This window comes from Eretmochelys imbricata, chromosome 14 (genome assembly GCF_965152235.1).
Source record: "Eretmochelys imbricata isolate rEreImb1 chromosome 14, rEreImb1.hap1, whole genome shotgun sequence".
Lineage (NCBI taxonomy): Eukaryota > Metazoa > Chordata > Testudines > Cheloniidae > Eretmochelys > Eretmochelys imbricata.
In genome coordinates this window covers 43929216-43948627 of record NC_135585.1, presented here as the reverse complement: position 1 = coordinate 43948627, position 19412 = coordinate 43929216, and the positions used below count along the sequence as shown (strand labels likewise).

Here is a 19412-nt window from a genome sequence, read left to right as displayed (position 1 = left end):
AAATGAGAGGTCATCACTCGAAGCTTGAGCTGTCCTGTGGTTACAGGTGAGCACCCTTTTCCTGAGTGTGTTTCTATACCATCTTCCAAACAGGGGCATGAATGTGCTGTGTGAATATTGTTTGCAATGTTGTAGCCGTGTTGGTCCCAGGATATTAGAGAGACAAGGTGGGTGAGGTGATATCTTTTACTGGATCAACTTCTGTTGGAGAGCGAGACAAGGTCTCTAGCTCTCAAAAGCTTATCTGTTTCTCTCTCCAACAGAAGTTGGTCCAATAAAATATATTACCTCACTCACCTTGTCTCTGTGAATATTAGCACTTTTAGCCTCACCATCCCACAGCAGTGCCAGTCAATGTTAATAGCACCATTTAACAATGGGAAATTGAGATATGTGTCTTGTGAAAGGTCCTCAGCTAAGGATCTGACTCAGGATAACTAGGATGAAGCCTGGAATAGAATAATGGAAAATCAAAAGTAAATAAGCTGACCAGATAGCAAGTGTAAAAATCGGGATGGGGGTGGGGGGTAATAGGTGCCTATATAAGAAAAAGCCCCCAAAATTGGGACTGTCCCTATAAAATCGGGACATCTGGTCACCCTAAAACTAAGGGTATGTCTACACTACGAAATTAGGTCGAATTTATAGAAGTCGTTTTTTTAGAATTTGAGTGTGTGTGTCCCCACAGAAAATGCTCTAAGTGCATTAAGTGCATTAACTCAGGGGAGTGCTTCCACAGTACCGAGGCTAGAGTCGACTTCCGGAGCGTTGCCCTGTGGGTAGCTATCCCACAGTTCCCGCAGTCTCCGCAGCCCATTGGAATTCCGGGTTGAGATCCCAATGCCTGATGGGGCTAAAACAATGTCGCGGGTGGTTCTGGGTACGTATCGTCAGGCCCCCGTTCCCTCCCTCCCTCTATGAAAGCAAGGGCAGACAATCGTTTCGTGCCTTTTTTCCTGAGTTACCTGTGCAGATGCCATACCACGGCAAGCATGGAGCCCGCTCAGGTAACCGTCACACTATGTCTGCTGGGTGCTGGCAGACGCGGTACGGCATTGTTACACAGCAGCATCAACCCATTGCCTTCTGGCAGCAGACGGTACAGTACGACTGGTAGCCGTCATCGTCATGTCTGAGGTGCTCCTGGCCACGTCGGCCAGGAGCGCCTGGGCAGACATGGGCGCAGGGACTAAATTTGGAGTGACTTGACCAGGTCATTCTCTTTAGTCCTGCAGTCAGTCCTATTGAACCATCTTATGGTGAGCAGGCAGGTGATACGGATTGCTAGCAGTCCTACTGTACCATCTTCTGCCAGGCAGGCAAGAGATGAGGATGGCTAGCAGTCCTACTGCACCATCTTCTGCTGAGCAGCCATGAGATGTGGATGGCTTGCAGTCCTTCTGCACCGTCTGCTGCCAGCCAAAGATGTAAAAGATAGATGGAGAGGATCAAAACAAGAAATAGACCAGATTTGTTTTGAACTCATTTGCTTCCCCTCCCTCCCCTCCCCCCCATCTAGGGGACTCCTTCCTCTAGGTCACACTGCAGTCACTCACAGAGAAAGTGCAGCGAGGTAAATCTAGCCATGTATCAAACAGAGGCCAGACTAACCTCCTTGTTCCAATAAGAACAATTACTTAGGTGCACCATTTCTTATTGGAACCCTCCGTGAAGTCCTGCCTGAAATAGTCCTTGATGTAAAGCCACCCCCTTTGTTGATTTTAGCTCCCTGAAGCCAACCCTGTAAGCTGTGTCGTCAGTCGCCTCTCCCTGCGTCAGAGCAACAGCAGACAATCGTTCCGTGCCTTTTTTCTGTGCGGACGCCATACCAAGGCAAGCATGGAGGCCGCTCAGCTCACTTTGGCAATTAGGAGCACATTAAACACCACACACATTATCCAGCAGTATATGCAGCACCAGAACCTGGCAGAGCGATACCGGGCGAGGAGGCGACATCAGCGCGGTCATGTGAGTGATCAGGACATGGACACAGATTTCTCTGAAAGTATGGGCCCTGCCAATGCATGCATCATGGTGCTAATGGGGCAGGTTCATGCTGTGGAATGCTGATTCTGGGCTCGGGAAACAAGCACAGACTGGTGGGACCGCATAGTGTTGCCGGTCTGGGACGATTCCCAGTGGCTGCGAAACTTTCGCATGCGTAAGGGCACTTTCATGGAACTTTGTGACTTGCTTTCCCCTGCCCTGAAGCACATGAATACCAAGAGGAGAGCAGCCCTCACAGTTGAGAAGCGAGTGGCGATAGCCCTGTGGAAGCTTGCAACACCAGACAGCTACTGGTCAGTTGGGAATCAATTTGGAGTGGGCAAATCTACTGTGGGGGCTGCTGTGATGCAAGTAGCCCACGCAATCAAAGATCTGCTGATATCAAGGGTAGTGACCCTGGGAAATGTGCAGGTCATAGTGGATGGCTTTGCTGCAATGGGATTCCCTAACTGTGGTGGGGTGATAGATGGAACCCATATCCCTATCTTGGCACCGGAGCACCAAGCTGGCAAGTACATAAACCACAAGGGATACTTTTCAATAGTGCTGCAAGCTCTGGTGGATCACAAAGGACGTTTCACCAACATCAATGTGGGATGGCCGGGAAAGGTACATGACGCTCGCATTTTCAGGAACTCTGGTCTGTTTCAAAAGCTGCAGGAAGGGACTTTATTCCCAGACCAGAAAATAACTGTTGGGGACGTTGAAATGCCTATAGTTATCCTTGGGGACACAGCCTACCCCTTAATGCCCTGGCTCATGAAGCCACACACAGGCAGCCTGGACAATAGTCAGGAGCTGTTCAACTACAGGCTGAGCAAGTGCAGATGGTGGTAGAATGTGCATCTGGACGTTTAAAGGCACGCTGGCGCAGTTTACTGATTCGCTTAGACCTCAGCGAAACCAATATTCCCACTGTTATTACTGCTTGCTGTGTGCTCCGCAATCTCTGTGAGAGTAAGGGGGAGACGTTTATGGCGGGGTGGGAGGTTGAGGCAAATCGCCTGGCTGCTGGTTACGCGCAGCCAGATACCAGGGCGGTTAGAAGAGCACAGGAGGGCGCAGTACACATCAGAGAAACTTTGAAAACCAGTTTCATGACTGGCCAGGCTACGGTGTGAAAGTTCTCTTTGTTTCTCCTTGATGAAACCCCCCGCCTCTTGGTTCACTCTACTTCCCTGTAAGCTAACCACCCTCCCCTCCTCCCTTCGATCATTGCTTGCAGAGGCAATAAAGTCATTGTTGCTTCACATTCATGCATTCTTTATTCATTGATCACACAAATAGGGGGATGACTACCTAGGTAGCCCAGGAGAGGTGGTGGAGGAGGGAAGGAAAATGCCACACAGCACTTTAAAAGTTTACAACTTTAAAATTTATTGAATGCCAGCCTTCTTTTTTGGGGGCAATCCTCTGTGGCAGAGTGGCTGGTTGGCCGGTGGCCCCCCCATCGCGTTCTTGGGCGTCTGGGTGTGGAGGCTATGGAACTTGGGGAGGAGGGCGGTTGGTTACACAGGGGCTGCAGTGGCAGTCTGTGCTCCAGCTGCCTTTGCTGCAGCTCAGCCATACACTGGAGCATACTGGTTTGGTCCTCCAGCAGCCTCAGCATTGAATCCTGCCTCCTCTCATCACGCTGCCGCCACATTTGAGCTTTAGCCCTGTCTTCAGCCTGCCACTTACTCTCTTCAGCCCGCCACCTCTTCTCCCGGTCATTTTGTGCTTTCCTGCACTCTGACATTATTTGCCTCCCCACATTCGTCTGTGCTCTGTCAGTGTGGGAGCACAGCATGAGCTCGGAGAACATTTCATCTCGAGTGTGTTTTTTTTTTTCTTTCTAATCTTCACTAGCCTCTGGGAACGAGAAGATCCTGTGATCATTGAAACACATGTAGCTGGTGGAGAAAAAAAAAGGGACAGCGGTAATTAAAAAGACACATTTTATAAAACAGTGGCTACACTCTTTCAGGGTAAACCTTGCTGTTAATATTACATACATAGCACATGTGCTTTCGTTACAAGGTCGCATTTTGCTTCCCCCCACCGTGTGACTACCCCCTCAACCCTCCCCCCTCCCCGTGGCTAACAGCGGGAAACATTTCTGTTCAGCCACAGGCAAACAGCCCAGCAGGAACGGGCTCCTCTGAGTGTCCCCTGAAGAAAAGCACCCTATTTCAACCAGGTGACCATGAATGATATCTCACTCTCCTGAGGATAACTCAGAGAGAAAAAGAACGGATGTTGTTTGAACGCCAGCAAACATACACTGCAATGCTTTGTTGTACAATAATTCCCAAGTATGTGTTACTGGCCTGGAGTGGTAAAGTGTCCTAACATGGAGGACACAATAAGGCTGCCCTCCCCAGAAACCTTTTGCAAAGGCTTTGGGAATACATCCAGGAGAGCCGCGAATGCCAGGGCAAATTAATACTTTCACATGCTTGCTTTTAAACCATGTATAGTATTTTAAAAGGTACACTCACCGGAGGTCCCTTCTCTGCCTGCCGAGTCCAGGAGGCAGCCTTGGGTGGGTATGGGGGGTACTGGCTCCAGATCCAGGGTGAGAAACAGTTCCTGGCTGTCGGGAAAACCGGTTTCTCCGCTTGCTTGCTGTGAGCTATCTACAACCTCATCATCATCATCTTCTTCGTCCCCAAAACCTGCTTCCATGTTGCGTCCATCTCCATTGAAGGAGTCAAACGACACAGCTGGGGTAGTGGTGGCTGAACCCCCTAAAATGGCATGCAGCTCATCATAGAAGCGGCATGTTTGGGGCTCTGACCCGGAGCGGCCATTTGCCTCTCTGGTTTTCTGGTAGGCTTGCCTCAGCTCCTTAAGTTTCACGCAGCACTGCTTCGGGTCCCTGTTAAGGCCTCTGTCCTTCATGCCCTGGGAGATTTTGACAAGGTTTTGGCATTTTGAAAACTGGAACAGAGTTCTGATAGCACGGATTCCTCTCTCCGTACAGCTATCAGATCCCGTACCTCCCGTTCAGTCCATGCTGGAGCTCTTTTGTGATTCTGGGACTCCATCATGGTCACCTCTGCTGATGAACTCTGCATGGTCACCTGCAGCTTGCCACGCCGGCCAAACAGGAAACGAGATTCAAAAGTTCACAGTTCTTTTCCTGTCTACCTGGCCAGTGCATCTGAGTTGAGAGTGCTGTCCAGACCAGTCAGAATGGAACACTCTGGGATAGCTCCCGGAGGCCAATACCATCAAATTGTGTCCACAGTACCCCAAATTTGACCCGGCAAGGCCGATTTAAGCGCTAATCCACTTTTCAGGGGTGGAGTAAGGAAATCAATTTTAAGAGCCCTTTAAGTCGAAATAAAGGGCTTCATCGTGTGGACGGGTGCAGGTTTACATCGATTTAATGCTGCTAAATTCGACCTGAAGTCCTAGTGTAGACCAGGGCTTAGAACCAGATTTTCAAAGGTTATTAGGTGTCTAGTGGGATTTTCAAAGGCCTAGGCACCTAAACCCCATTGAATTCAATTGGAGTTATGTGCTTAACCTGCATAGGTACTTCTGAAATTCCCACTAGGTTCCTATCTGCCTATCTTCAGACGTCTGAATGTCTTCAGCCTCTGGTGCTTTATATTTCTGTATCTTAGACCACCTATTAGGTTGCCTAAATGTGGACGTAGTTGCCTAACTTTGGGCAGCCACTTAGGGCCAGATTTGAAAAAGTATTTAGTCACCTAGTGAGATTATTAAAAGGACAGAGGCACCTAACATCCACGGAAATCAATGAGTTGTAGGTGCCGAGGTGCTTCTGGAAATTTCAATAGGCATCTAAATACCTTGAGAAATCTGGCCTTTTGTCTTTTACAAACGGAGAAACTGAGGAACAAAGAACTTAAACAATTTCACAGTGGTCCATCAGCAAGTCAATGGAGACACAGAACCAAGATCTCCTAACTTCCAGTGCTCTTCTTTAAACAAGGACACCGTCCTTACTAAGCCAGGGGTTTGGCACATTCTTGAGAAGACAGTGAAATTCTGTTGAGACCAAATCCCAAGAGCACTTCTGAGGAACATAAATTCATCTTCTTTCTTGGACCTGTTGAGTTGCCATACATAAATGAAGCAGGTAAGGGAAAAAGACAGCAGGGTGATGACAAAATGGTAATGCAATGAGACTCTAATCAATATAGAAATTTATGCAATAAGTAGGAAGATTTTGTGTATGAAACCTTTAAATGTTTGATTTATAGCTGGAGGAAAAAATATGGCTCGCAATGCATTTTTTTCCTCAGAATCCAAGAATGCCTCATTCTAAGGAGAGAATATAATGTGTGAAGGGGGTCTGTTCTGGCTAGTTCTGACAGCAAAAGCTAATAAGTTAGGTCCACTAGAGAGAGAGAGAGAGAGAGGATCCCAGAAATATACTTTAAACCACTTGTATTAAGACCTATTTTTTGTATACTTGGTAATGTGACCTACTGGGCCATATCTGGTTGGAAGGAATAGGTTTCCCAGTGAGTAATTGGTTCATCTGTAACATACTTCCTTCTCTCTCACTTACTTTCTCACTTTCTAAATTTCATTCATCTTTTTCAACTCTTGAATGCAGAAGAGAAAATAACTATATGATAGATCTGTGGAACTCACTGCTGCTGTAATTTATTGAGTCGAATAGATAAGAATGTAAAAATGGATTGGATATTTCTCTTAGAGGTAGACTTAGGTTTTCATAGCTACAAATGTCACATGGATGCCCACTCCTCATTAATTTTCTCGGGCATTTGTTTGTTTAAAAACCAGATTTTTAAAGGTTTTTAGACACCTAATGAGATCTTTAGAAGTATCTTGGCACCTAAAAATCCTTGATTGCAATGGGTATTAGACACCTAGCTGCTTTGAAAAATCCCACTACGCACCTAAAAGCCTTTAAGAATTTGCTCCGTAATCCCTTAGGCAGCTTTTGAAATCTCAGCTGTAGCCTGGTCTGGAAGATGGGAAATAAGGAGTTGGAGTTTGTCCCAGCTCTGTCACTCATTTACTGTGTGAAAGTCAGATTAACTGTCTGTGCCTCAGTTTCCCCATCTGTAAATAAATGAAATAATCCCACTCACCCACCTTGGTAAAATGGTTTGAAATCTACAGGTGAAAAAGCACCATGAATTTCTTCCCAAGTCTACTAGAGTGAATGAATAGAATAACTTTGACTTCCTCTGTCATTGGATCAGGCCCTCTGTAACTATGAAGTTTAGGGTATTAGAAGGCAGGAGATCCTGGTCTCTGTTCGGGCTTTTCCCCTGACTTCTGATGCATCCCTAAGCAAGATCCTTTACCCCTCTGCCCTAATTTCTCCACAGAGCACAGCAGAGATTCATGAAGGAGAAAATAGCAGAGGACAAGACTGACACATTTACCTTAATATTAGAAAAAAGGAAATTTTCAGGGAAACTGGGATATTTTTCTTCCTGTTCTTCTTCATGCTAAATTCCATAGATCTGTTAAAATGGGATTTGCATATCAGTGATTCTCCAGAGTGCAAGCCAAGATCATCCCTTAAATATGGACATCCAGAATCAAGGGAAATTCTACATGCCGTGTGTCCGTAACCTAATGGAGTTCAATGGGTATTGGGTACCAAACTCTCTTAGGCCCCTTTGAAAATCCCAGCTAACAGCACGGAGGGACTTTTGACAAGGAATAGCACTGGCTGAAGATTGAATGAAAAATTAGTAGGTCAAAAGTGCCATCAACATTTCCAATATCAATGGGAAAAATGATGAAATGATCAGGATCCCCTTCCCTTCCCTTGCCCTGTTTCTTGACAAACTCTAGTTGTAAGTTGTAGCTGATTGAGGCTTTGGGAGATAGGGGAGGTGGTAATAATTATTCAGGCACTAGGATTCTGACTTGAACATTCAAGGAACATCCAATAATGCATTTTAACTGTTTAACTCCATGAGCATCTCTTGTGACCTACAGAATTCAAGACTGGGGTGGAGATGGAAAACTGATTCGGTGTGTTGGTTTTCACCCTCTGAGTCCTGGATTTCCCTATTGCTGCTATTTGCATACGGAAGAAAGCGTCCACTCCCATGGATGATGAGATTGTTTCTCATCAGGAGGACTGAGAAGAACAGAATTCAATACAAAGTATCCTTGTTTCTCCAGATGTTAGAAAATCTGTGGACCAAATGAATTTGGTCACTGTGTGGGGTGGGGTAAAATTTTCAACAGCAGCTAAGGGCCAGATTTTTAAAGGTATTTAGGCACCTAGTGGGATTTTCAAAAGTCTCTAGGTGGCTAAAACCCACTCAAATCCACTAGTACCTCAGGAGGATGTTAAACAGAAGCTACTAAAGTTAGACATTTTTAAATCAGCAGATGCAGATAGCCCACATCCAGGAGTTTAAAAAATGTTAGCTGAGGAGCTCACTGGGCCTTTACTGTTGAAACGCTGGAAGAAAGATCATGTTGTGCCAATATTCAAAAAGGGTAAATGGGAGGACCAAGGTAATTATAGGCCTGTCAGCCTGATAGGCCTATCAGGCAAGATAAGGGAGTGGCTGATTGTGAGGTGATTGACATAAGCTGGGACCGTATAGATCATTGTTGCAACCAAAGTCCTTTAGTGGCACCAAATCTTGTATAAAGGGAGTCAAATAAGGTGTCAAAGACAAGGTTATGGTTTGCTGGTGCTGATTATGCTGTCTATTTGTGTGTATTATTTTTGTAGTTAAAGTTATGAGTATTGGCTCTATACTGTCTGTATTGCAAACTTATACTATGCTTCTCCGTGACACCCCAGACAAGTTGGTGTCAGCTCTGCCTAGCCTGCTTGATGGCCCATTAAGGACCACCAGATATACAACTGACCCATTGAGAGAGGTTGTCCTTCTGTGGCACTAATGTCATTACTCGTTTCTCCTGCAGCATAGATTCCTTCATCATTCTCTCCTGCACAGACACCTACGTCATTGAGATGGCAGCTTTTATCATCTCGATCATCGTCATCCTGGGATTATGTTCAATAACTCTGGTCTCCTACATGTACACCCTCTCCACCATACTGAGAATCCCGTCAGCCCAAGGCCAGCAAAAGGCCTTTTCCACTTGCTCTGCCCATCTCACTCTTGTGATTATATGGTACAGCTCCACCATCTTCCTGTATGTCAGGCCTTCCAGACAGAATGCCTTGGACATGAACAAGACTGTCAACACTTTGAACACCATTGTAACTCCACTGTTCAACCTCTTCATTGACAGTCTGAGAAACAAAGAGGTGAAGGAGGCTTTATGGAAGATATTCAGTGGGACATGAAGTTGTTTTTGAATGGCTTAGATGTTACTGGGTCTGATTCTCAGCCTGTGCTCATGTTCCTTTTAGTAGTAACTGTCCTTGTTGTTGTTCTTTTAATGCTGGTTCCAATTTTACATTTACAACTTTTGTATTTGGGTAAAATGTTCAGAAGTGCCTAAGGGCCAGATTTGCAAAGGAATTTAGGCACCTAAAGATTCAGATAGGCCCCTAAATACCATGAAAGATCTAGCTTCTAGGAGCCTAATTTTTATTGAAAATTTACCGGACGTGAGCTCCTAAGGGGCATATTTTCAAAGATATTTAGGTGTCTAAAGATGCAGATAGTTGTTTAGTGGGCTTTTCCAAAGCACTTCAGCAGATGAGGCACCAAAATCCCATTGATTTCAGTGGTAGCTACAAATACTTTTGAAAATCTGTCCCTTAAAATCTCTTGAGAGGTCTCATCAACAGCCCATTGGCATGAATGAACATCTTTCAACTGAATTAAATGGCCTTTCAATCAGGCCCTATCTGGACATTACTTTTAGCAATTCACATTTAGGCCCCCATCCTGAGATCCTAACTCAAGTGCTAAATTATATTATTTTGAGTCGTCCAGTTGACTCTAATGGGACTACTCACACTAGGAAAGAAAGCTTGTGCATAAAGTGTGTGCAGGATCAAGACCTTAGTGACACTGAATTTGCACTCAGAAGTTTGTCCTAAGTTTAAATTTGTAGCAACTCCAGAATTTTCATTATCTGTGATGTATGACTGGTTGGCCAACTCACACGACATTGTGTCTGTTTCCTGGTTCAATAGCTGAAAAATTATTAAACAGCAAACTAAAGAACAACATGCAGGAAATAAAGAATGATGAACCACCATGGTGGATTTTTTTTTTTAATTAGTGAAGAATTTCAAAAAAATAAACTTATTTCCCTTTTTAAGGGTTCTAAGTTTTGGGGTCCTTTCCTGTTGGTAAATAGAAACAAGTCATACCATTTTTTATAAAGTTTTCCATTTAAATGTTGTCAAAAATTGAAATGAAAAATTTAATTAAAAAAAGAAAACAAAATTAACTAAATCAACAGTTCTTTACAAAAAATTTCATTTTTGAAAATGGTCATTTTTCAACAAAAAGGAATTACAAGGGAGAAAGAAGTTCAATTAATGGTGATCAATATGTTTTCACAGAATGTTTTTTATCAAATGAACTTGATTTAACTGTGACATTTCTGATTGATAAAGGCAATGGTGTTTATGTAATAGACTTGCATTTTTCTAAAGGTTTGATTCAGGGTAACATCACACTATTTAAAAAAAATAACACTACACAAAAACAAGAGTAAATTGATTAAAAACTGGCTAACTGATAGTTCTCAAAACATAACTGTTGATGGGGACTGTTCATTTTAATGGGTGATAGACGCCTAGATGCTTTTGAGAATCCCACTAGGTTCCTAAATACCTTTACATATCTTGCCCTTGATGCCGGGCTTATTTGTATTTTTGTATATTTGTATCTAGACCAGTCTTATCATCAGAGTGTAAATAAACTTTAACTTTTACCTTTGTATCCCCCTACCTTTTGGAAAGTGTTTTACTTATTAAGGCTGGGGATTTCAAAGGAGGTAAAGACGTAGGCTGGGTTTACCAAAGGAACCTGAGAGAGTTTCAATAGAATTTTTGCACCTATGTCCTTTGGCATCTTTGGAAGTCCCAGCCCTAATTAGAGCTGGTTGGAATTTTCATTGTAGAAGAAATTCCAATATTTTGAAATTGGTTTTTATCCCAAATCTGGATGAAAATTTAAAACGTGCTGATACAGACTAATACGGCTACCGCTCTGAAACTTGTATTTAGCTGTGACACCTTTCCCAAACCCGAGGAAGAGCTCTGTGTAAGCTTGGAAATTTGTCTCTCCCAACAACAGAAATTGGGCCAATACAAGATGTTACTTCACCCAATGCTCGGAAAACCCCATCAAGGAGATGAGATACGGGCACCCCCAATAAAGGGGAAAACACTGACAACACTGTCTACCCAAACACTCAGCATCTCCCCAGGCAGAGGAACCAGACTGGAGATGGGGGTGGGGGGGCAGGGGGCCATGGCCCCATCACTTTTAAAAGCGGGAGGGCTATGTTCTCCCACTTTTTACTGGCCTTAAGGGTGAGCGATGGTGGGGAGGGGGCAGAGAGGAGCAAGCGTGGGGAAGGGCCTTGGGGGGAAGAGGCGGCATGAGGGTGGGGCCTCGGGGGAAGAGGCCGTATGGGGGTGGGGCCTTGGTTCAGGTGTCAGTGGCCCCCCCCACTTCTAGGGAGCTTCCAGCGCTCCTGTCCCCAGGCACTCCCACCTCATAAAGAAACAAATCAATCCACCGGTAAAAAACAAAACAAAAAAAACCCTGAAATAAAATTAAAAAAATCTGAGAAAGAAGCAAGAACCAAACAACTGCACTGATACCACAATCATATTTTTTACCCTGAGGGGAAGAACAAAAAAAGGAATGGAGTCTCTGGCTCCTCAGGGTCTACTAAGGGCTTTGCTATGGCTCCTGATTTTATGTGGAAGGTGCTCAGATAGCATGGTGATGGGTGACAGTGTGGAATCCTACGATAGACAGATAGATTAGATTAGATAGAATGAACTCCTGCAAGTCCTTCTTACATGGGATTATGGCTGGCACCTGACACAGAGTAGGACTCTGCACTTAAATAGGTCCCCTGTCTCTTTGTCATGTGCTAAAATTAAGACTTCCAGACCCACCAGCCATGCTCCCCCCTCCCCCCCGCCCATCACTTCCAGACTCCCTATACAGCAAAAGACTTGTTCCATGCAGCAGGGCGTGTAGGTGAAAGGCAATAAAAATCAAAGGCCCCAGACTTCAGTCTTGATTTCTGTTAGCCGACGGCCAAGGATGTTTAGTGAGGTGCCAGCTATGCCCGTTTATACCATCCGTGACTTTAACCGCTAGGACACACTGTCCCTTCGCGGCGGGCAGCCCGGGCTAGGCTGACGGATGCCCCAAGGTCCTAACCACCCATGACTTTAACTGCTAGAGCTCAGAGCTCCTTCGCAGCGGGCAGTCAATACTGACTGACAGGTGCCCCAATGGCAGCACTAAGAGCCTCTCCACACCCGTGACTTTGACTGCTAGAGCTCAGAGCTCCTTCGCAGTGGGCAGCCAGGATTGACTGACAGGTGCCCCAAGAGTTTGTCCCGTGGAGGCGGCACAACTCAACGCTAGGCTCTTAGTACTCTCACCTAATGGCCAAGCTTTAGAGCCAAAACGGCTGAGGTTCTTTAATTGTGTCGGCTGTTTTACAGTAAACCAGAGAAAACAAGTCAGGCTTATGCATAAATGGTTACCAAAATTTATTAAGCTAGATTCTAATCATATGGTTACAAAATTGCTAGTGCCTACTTATTTAAATGTAGAGATGTTACACACACAAACAAGTTACAAAACTGAAGCCACAATCCCAAAGAAAGAAAACAAAGTATAGAGCTCTATTTCAAAATATGTGTACACTAAAGATAGGAGATCAGGTGTGGGTGCTTCTTACCCTCCTTGCATCTCTCGATTCCAGCGGTGCCAAGCCAGGATCGGTCACTCAATTCCGCGGAAAGACGAATAAGGGACAAGGCGTAGGGACCCTCTTAGCTGCAGAAGCCTTGGGAGGCTGTCACTTATCTGACCAGCAGATAGATAGTGAAAAGCACTCAAAAATCATGGTGCTGTAGGTCCCCTACTTATACCTCTGTACTCCTTTATTCTCTTTCTCCTTTCTTATGCCAAATTGAGGCTGGTCTGTCTGGGTGACGCCAGCTTTCGCAAGAGTAGTTTACACTTGCAAGGGAGAGAAACAATAAGTGTCGACTACTGGACATTTCTTTTATCAGGGTAAATATTTTCCCAACTAGGATGTTGGTGTGTGTGCATCACGCTATTTAGTAGGGGCTAAGAGCCATGTCTGTCACAGGGCCTCTGCCTGCTGTGAGCTTAATTGTTGTATCTGCTCCCAGAGGCACATTGTAGCAGCACACCTGTGCTTTCACAGCTTCAAAGGCTGTGCTGGAATATATGTTAAGTGCCCTGTTCCGGCTTCCTCCTGTGTTTCCAGCAATGCTGGTCTGGCGGGGGGGGGGGGGGGGGGGGCTGGCTGTCTGGCTACAATTTCTCTGAGTGATTTCTCTTCTTTCTTCAGTAAAGTAACATGCACCTTTCTCAGGTAGGAGGAGAGCTGCCACGAACAAAGAGCGATAGACGGCTATTGAGCAAGCCCAGACTTCTGCAGTCACCATGTCACTATTTACCCAGATAGCAAAACACAGAGTTCATGATCTGATGCTGCCATATCCCACTCTGTCACACCAGCAAACAGAAACCCAAAAGCCATCATACCCCAAGCAAAGTTTTGACCCCCAAAAAGGAGAAGAACCAGAGACTCCATGAAGTCTAATGGCTAATGATTTTATGTGGAAGGTACTCAGATAACATGGTGAGGGGTGGCAGTATAAAAGCATGAGATCGATAGATTTTCATCTTACTTATACTGGTATAAACCTGGAAGAACTCCACTGACTTAGTGGAGTTAGTGTGGATTTACCACTATACAGACAGCATTTTGCATAAAAAAATCACACACCATATTCTTATGGGGACAGTAATGTCATCTGTTGATTGTATTTGCTAAAACAACACAGATAAAACCATGTTCATCAGAGAAACGCAGACATTTTATTCTTGTTGAATAACCTCCACCCAGTCAGTTTCCTCACGGAAGCTTTGATTTCCTTGTTCTTTATGCTGTAGATGATTGGATTCATCACTGGCGGCAGCACGGAATAGAGAACAGCCACCACGAGATCCAAGTTGACGGAGAGCTGGAGATGGGTTTCATGTAGGCAAAGACAACAGTGGAAAGAAACATGGAAATTACAATGAGGTGAGGAAGGCATGTGGAGAAGGTTTTATGTCGGCCCTGCTCAGAGGGGATTCTCAATACCGTGGTCAAGATCTGAACATATGTCACAATTATAAAAACAAAGCAACTTAGAGTTAAACACACACTAAATTCAATAACCCCAACTTTATTGAAGTACGAGTTAGAGCAGGCGAGCTTGAGTAGCTGGGGGATTTCACAGAAGAACTGATCCACCATGTTGCCTCCACAGAAGGTTATCGAAAACGTGTTCCCGGTATGCAATGAAGAATAGAGGATTACACTGATCCAGGCAATGGCTGTCATTTGGACACAAGCTCTCCTGTTCATTATAGTCTCATAGTGCAGTGGTTCGCAGATGGCGATGTTTCGATCGTACGCCATGATGGTGAGTAAGACAAAGTCGGCTTCAGCAAAGAAGATGAGGAAAAAGACTTGGGCGACGCATCCAGAATAGGAAATGGACCTGGTGTTCATAAGGGAATTGGCCATAGATTTGGGAATGGTGACAGAGATGGAGCCGAGGTCTAGGATAGACAAACTCATCAGGAAGAAGTACATGGGGGTGTGAAGGTGGTGGTCAAGAGCTATGGCTGTGATGATGAGAAGATTCCCTGTCAGGGCTGCCAGGTAAAGCACTAGAAACACCATGAAATGCAAAATCTGCAGCTCTCGAACATCAAAGAATCCCAGGAGAAGGAACTCGGTCACGGTGGTTTGGTTGGACATTTTCTTTCTTAGTTCATCGTGTGATGGCTGTGGAGGGAAGGACAAGAGCAATGGTCAGGGTTATAGTGAGAGAGGGAATGACTCTGATTCCCCTCTCCATGATATCTCATGGTGTGAATGTCAAAGGTGTACAGCACTTGTCACTTCCATTGACTTGAATAGTGAGAGCGCCTCACCACTCACAACCAACGCACGACTCTGGTGCGTTATGACAGGAGTGTAAATTGGCATCGCTCCCTTAAAGTCACTGGAGCTGGGTCAGTTTACACCATCTGAGGATCTGGCCCAAGATGTGGCTTGATCAAATGCAGGATGAAAGATGGAACAAAGTACAATCCAAATCCAACAATTTGAGCCAAAATTAACCCCTATTGCTATAGACAGCAGGCTCACAACTTGACCAACTCAACTCAACTACTAAAATGCCAGCACAGTCTGATTCCCACTTAACTGAGAAATACAGCACAGAATCACCCAGCTTCCCGCATGGCAGCTTTTCTGTGATGATTCCACCCCAACATCCCACATACTGCCTGATGCCTATTTACACGTTGATTTATGGCACCAGATCCCAGCTGCACTCCCATTGCTGGGTGATGGTGGGCTGGTCGCATTGCTCAGTTACTGCTAGGTTGTGTGGTTCCCCCCTGTGACTTTATTTCTGTGCTGTGTGAGTCAGGAGACTTCTGTTCTAGCCTTGCCTCTGTCACTTCGTGACCATGGAGAGACTGCTGCCTCTCTTTCCTCCCCTTCCCTTTGTCTGTCTTGTGTACTTTGAATGTGAACTCTTTTGGGGATGGATTGTGTCTTCCTATGTGCATGTTCTGTGCACATGTTGACAGTATTTTTGTTTAGCAGGCAGCAGTGTGGGACAGAGGCTATGATGGTAGAAGTGGAGATCTGGGTTCTAGTTCCATCAGCCTCCTGCCTGTCCTTGGGTAGGATAAAGAGAGACAGCCTTTGTCTGGGAGCTTCGACTCTCGGGGCTTTAGTTTAGAGAGGTTAGTATGTTTAAAACACATTCTCTGGGCGACCAACTTTGCTACTTACTCAGTTTTACCATCCTGCAGCTACCCCTTTGAAACAGACAAACACGGTTGCAGTAGAGGGAATGGGGTTGGAAATTATGGTGTTATTGGACAATATTCATGTTCCCCACCCTGGCAAAAAGCTAAGTTTCCAGGTAGGAGTAGTCAGACAATTTCTACTTTATTTCAAAGGAAAATTCAGTTTTCATTTGAATATATTTTCATGGAAAATCTCTGATATCCATAACAATGAAAACTTGTTTTCATTATGCCTAAAAATTTTCAGGTTCCAACAGTTTTCGGCTGAAACTGTTTGGTTCCCACAACCTCAATGAAAAGTCATTTTTTTCTGATGGAAAAAAATCTGATCATCTCTAGATATCTGCATAATTTGATAGTAAAAGTCTTCAAGAGTTCTAATTGCAATTCATATTTCTGATATTAAATTTGCCCCATATATTAATACTCTAACATATGTAATTGAAATAGAAAACTTACTTTGTTGGTCTTTATTCCAATTTGCAATGCATTTGATCCGACTGTGTTAGGAATCATTGGTCATTATCTATCTATCTATCTATCTATTCACCCACTGCCAGGATTGTTTGGTTCTCTCTCTCTCTCTCTCTCATGCCCCCATCACTGTCGTATTCACCAGCTGTTGTCGCATCCCTTCGCTGGATGTCCTGAGTTGTGGGGGTCTCTCTGCAGTTCCTAGCACAGATGGGTCCTCCCTGCTTCCCTCCTAGGGCAGGCTTGGGTGAAAGGTGATGGACTAAATGGGATCAGGGACTGAAAGACACTCCCAGCTCTCGAGCTGATCCTGGTTTGTGGCGGCTTCAAACAAGGTCAGAGCCCAAGATATCCCTGCTCTGGGGCTAAATAGCTGAATCAGGTCTCCAGGGCTGTGAGCCCAGCTCTGCTCTCACCTCAGGAGCAAACCATCCTGACAACCTGCCCTAGTTGACCCTAACCCCCCAGAGGGGGAACAGCACCTGCCCTACATCTCACATGATGACAGCATCTCTTGAAGGACCTTTAGCTAAAAACAAGGCAGGGCTGGATCACAAAGGGGGTCCCCACAGGATGGCAAAATAAAACATATATTTGTAGCACAGACATGGATCTACAATAGCTAAGAGCCTCTTGGCACCAGAGTCTCAGTTGGCCTGGAATAGCCTGTTCCTTCATTAACTCCACATAGTCACCTCTAGGGGAGCAGAGATGTTTTTCTCCTGTATTGCACCAGCAGCTCTTGGGATGCAGCCACCAGAGGAACCCACAGCTCAGGCTGCCCTGGCTGCTTGAAGTTCCTCACTAAGAGACAAACACTAAAAACTAAGGACCAGGTCCTGAGTTTGTGTAAACTGATACACTTCCACTGACTTCATAGTAGCGAGGGCTATTTACACTACTTGGGGATCTGACTCACTGACTTCCAGGGAGCTACATCCATTTACACCAGCTGAGGATCTGGCCCATGATGCAGTTTCCAACCCATATCCTTTGCCTGTGAAACTGAACCAAAGAAGATTCAAACATTCGTAACCAGTCTCCTCTTTCCTAGCTCTTTGTCCACTGGGATGAATTACAAGTATAACTTGCAAAGGTGACAGAGCAATTCATTCCCACTTGGGACAGAACTGGGGACAGTGTTGTGGAGATTTTCTGCATCTGATCTTCAACTTTTATTGGGATGAATAGCCCAGGTCTTTCTTTCTTTCTTTCTTTCTTTCTTTCTTTCTTTCTTTCTTTCTTTCTTTCTTTCTTTCTTTCTTTCTCAGTCGTAACATTGTTTTCCTTCCGGCAGACAACATTAAAATAAAAGGCTCCTTTGGCTGCAGATGCACTGTTTAAAAATGTGTAATTTACACGAGACATTCATGTCAGAGAAACTGATGAAATGCAAAGAGCCAGAGAGTAGAAATCAGCCCGAGACCTATTGGAATCAATGGTTCCGATCCTCAGCAAGTTCAAATCAGGGTAGCTCCACTGGAGTGAATGGGTCAGTGCCCCAGTTTCTGTAAATCACCTCTAGCTGCCTTGGACTCAAAGGGTCCAGATCCCCAAACAGCTGTTGTGTAAATCAGCCCCAGCCCCACTGAAGTCAATTAGACCAGTTCCTCAGCGAATGTAAATTGGCAGAGTGCTATGGAACTCGGCCAGGTTACATGAGCTAAATATCTGTACCGTGATGTTGAGTTTTTTGTTTGTTCCTGTCTCTGAGATTCTCATTGCTGAACATCACAATCCCATCTCAATGCTCCTGGAATATTCCAATAGCAGAGTTCATAGAAACCTGCAAGATGGGTACCCAACCAGTAAATGAACTGATGAATATTATTACCACCACAGCAACGCCCTTCTACTTGAGGTTGCACCATGACTTCTGTTTAAAGATCCTCCTTTCTTTAAAAAAAAAAAAAGGAAAGGAAAAAACAGAAGACATGGTTAGTCAGATTCTTTTGAAATTTAATGTGCCTTAGGAGGGTGCAGGGTAGGATTAGTGACCTAAATGTGGGGTCATTTGAGCCAAGGGTTGTGGAGATATGAGCCCCGTTACAAGTTTCTAGGTTTGTTTATTTTGCTCAAAGCTAGAGATCAAACTATTGATGTGAGGCAGGTCAAAATGGTCTCAATCTGTCTCATTTTACCCAAGGTAGTGCATGGCCCCCACTAAATCTTGGGGGACTCAAAATGAGAATGCAATTTAAGAAAGTCTGTGTGTTGGATTGTGCTCTTGTGCCAATACAGAAGGAGAACTAGAGGATTTCCATTCCCGCCATTTTGTATGGTTTAAAGCTCAGTTTCTGGACGTGCACTAGAAGCTGAATGGTTGCTCGGATAGCTTTGAAATTTGGGTGCCTTGGGCAGGCCCGGGGTAGCATTCGAGTTCCAAATTTGTTGTCATTTGACCAAGGGCAAATTTGTTTGTCATTTGTTAAACTGTGAGGTACTAACGATGGGATCAATCACAGACCTCATTGAGATTGACGGCTGTGAATTCATCCTTCAATTAACATAACTAACAATAAGTTAACCAAAAGCCCCCACCTTAAGCTTTGTCTACACTACCAATTTTGTTGGTCGGGATGTGAAAAAGCCACCCCGACTGACAAAGTTTGACCGACACAAGCGGTAAAGGTAGTAAGATCCGAAGGGTAGACACGGCGGTAAAGGGAAAAACTGTAAGGTCCATAGTGTCGACATGGCCTAACTCTGTTGAGTTACTCACTGGGTGAGTAAGAGGAGAAACAGCTCCATTTCCTCGACTAGAGTTACTCTTTATTTACACCAGGCTGAGGGCGAGAAGAATGAGTCTCACTGAGTCCAGTGGAATCACTCCTGGTTTCCATGGGGGGAGCGTATCCGCACCAATGACCAGTGGGGGAACACACAGGGATGCCATTAATGTCTCTCTGTTTGAACTGGGGT

The 19412-nt window shown here is 44.9% G+C and overlaps 1 pseudogene; it reads right to left on the bottom strand.

Moving 5' to 3' along the window:
• Positions 1 to 13996: 13996 nt before the first annotated feature.
• On the bottom strand, positions 13997 to 14949 carry LOC144274503 (olfactory receptor 14A16-like; annotated as a pseudogene).
• Positions 14950 to 19412: the final 4463 nt, after the last annotated feature.